The sequence below is a fragment of the Zea mays genome, chromosome 9 (assembly GCF_902167145.1).
Source record: "Zea mays cultivar B73 chromosome 9, Zm-B73-REFERENCE-NAM-5.0, whole genome shotgun sequence".
NCBI lineage: Eukaryota > Viridiplantae > Streptophyta > Magnoliopsida > Poales > Poaceae > Zea > Zea mays.
Window position 1 is genome coordinate 3433623 of NC_050104.1, and position 2696 is coordinate 3436318.

Genomic DNA, 2696 nt, shown 5'->3' on the forward strand with positions numbered 1-2696 from the left:
TCCCAAAAATGTAGGACCAATTTTGCTAGATTCCTAATTTTCCATAGAATTTAATAAAAATAGATTTAGGATTTTTAATCCAAACAGGAAATTACATAGTATTTAAAACAGCCTAAGACCTTGTTTCTGGAATTTTAGAACATAGATAATGATTCCAAAAATCCCCAAACTTTTTGGATGACCTTATATATTATTTAGAAGCCTTGGGTAGAGTTTGGTATGATTTGGACCTTGTCTAATACTTAGAACCCTAAACCCTACCCCTGCCATTTGAAATACAATATTGACTCCGGAAACCCTAGGTTCTCGGAGAACCGTGAAGGAAAATTGTACTCAAGACTTTAGATAACCAATTTCTATTGTTTTTGCATCTTCATGAGCACTACATGAGCATTCATTATTGTACTTGGCTACATATAGCAAACGAAGAAGAAGTTGAAGTTGAAGAAGAAAGGACACCACCACCACCACCACCTGAGGAACATCAGGCAGGCAGCTGTTTCTATTTTGACATCTGCGGGTCCGAGCCTGATTCACCAATAAAACAAGGCAAGCCTCGGTGCATTTGCCACCTCCTTGATTCTTTTAAAATCTTTCTCACTTGCTTGATGCATTAGGTAATAGGAGTTAAGTGCTAAAACAATTCCTGCATTTCCTTCCTTGAATTTGATTACCTTCCTTGAATCCCTGTTTTACAAAAGGTTTTTCCGATGTTTAGTCTTGCTCTAGCAAAACAAAATGTTTTGTTTTTACAAAAAGATGATGTTGCAAAGTGGGAGGGATGCTTTCGAAAATAAAACTTGATGGTGGATCCATCATGGCCATGATGGGTTCAACATCAGAAAAGATGTACCTCTGCCAGGTACCAAACTTTGGGTTTGAAATAATTAAGCTGAGACCGGGCGGGTGACTTGCACGAGAAGAGAGTCTCGGTGTAGTGTCTCCGTCTGAGTCGATTAAGGACCGTCTCGATGTAGGCTTGCTGACCGAGGACCCTTTAACTGGTCACATGCCTCGTCATGGGTAAGCTTTGCCTCGGGCAGACTAATACCAGAATAAGATAACCCGCAATGGGCGTGGAGAGATGGCGAGAGTAGCATGTACCCTCCGTGGCAAGAGGCTGGACGGTGGTGTATCTATGCTCTCGGTTGGCGTGAACCTGATCTGGTCTTAAGAACCCCGGTGGCGAGTTGACATATGCAAGGGTTAAGTGCTACATATGTCGTGTGATTGGAGATCCTCAGCTGAGTATAATCGATTCGGATTGCCGTACCTTCGCGGTTATGAAGAATTGGTCACTGTCCTATACGTAGAAATCCAGTATAGATGAAGGGTTGTTAAGAAATTGGCTAGTGCAGGTCAAGTGTTTGAACTAGGGTAGAAAGAACTCTAGTTGCAGGTAATCTTACTTAACCTGACAAATTAAAATTGGATTTTTAAGGATCCACTTTAGTAAGCATTTCTGCAAACAGAGTCATTGATTATTGATAAGCCTTGCCTTGACTCCCTTAAAGCCAGCATATCCTTGAGAGTCTTTTACTTTGTCGGGTAAGTCTTTTGAAAGTACACTTCGTACTCAGGGCTTTGTCCCATGTTGTTTTAGGTGAAGAAGCAACAAACTTTTGTTGCTTCTGTTCAAAGGTGGTACCCAAAGACGAACACCAAGACTAGAGCCACGGGAGGGAAGGCCCTCCGTTAAAAACTTTTTACTACTTATTCGGGAGGAGTTTTTGCCTCCCATGGTTTGTAATAATAATACTCTGCACTCGTATATTATGTTTTGGTCTGTAAATATTTAACTTTGTCCTACTTTTCAAATAAAACTAAGCTATTGTAACTACTTCCGCACTTCCGCATCTCTGATGATTTGTAATGCCTGCGTGACGGGTAAAACGCTCTTGGGAAGGTAAGGAACTCAGATACCGAGCTTGTCAAGTGATCAGGTGCACCTACAGGGTTGTCTGAGGTCCATTGGACAAGGACAATTGCAGCTGGGCCTAATGACCTGGGATGTTCCGTCACATTATTCATCATAATGCATTGATGAGGTATAAGACAATAAAATTTCAGGACAATGATGAAGACAATAGAGACGTCGAAAGAGATGGTGAATTGGGTGAAAGGAATAACAAGGTTTTGATCATATTGTTGTGAATGTTTATTTGTAACTGATGTATACTGAACTTTGAACCAATTTTTCAGGAAATTCAAGACGTATCTAATATAATTGAAGGGGGTGTGGACAATGTTCAAATACCTATACTGATACATTCATTTGAAGAGGTAATATCTTTAACAACTATATTGATTTGCGGTTGTACATATAAATGATTTATTGTTTGTGTTATTGGCTTATGATTGAGCTTAAAATGTGTTGGCAGGTACAGGTTAATTTGCAGGATCACGCGAATATGAATGAGAGTGGTGACCATGAACAAAGTGATCATGCTAGAAAGGTAATAATGGTATTATACTGAATGTTGGACTGCATAATATTATATGCTGAGAAATATATACTTTTGAATTGCAGAAACTGGATTTTGCAGTCGATGGGATAAGCTTGGCAAGACCAAATAACTCAAAACCCAAAGGAAGAACAATAAAGGGGAGTGAACAAAAGGTTATTAAATTGGGAGCAAAAGGTACAAAGAAAATGAACATGAAATGCCAGAAGTGTGGAATTGCTGATGGTCACA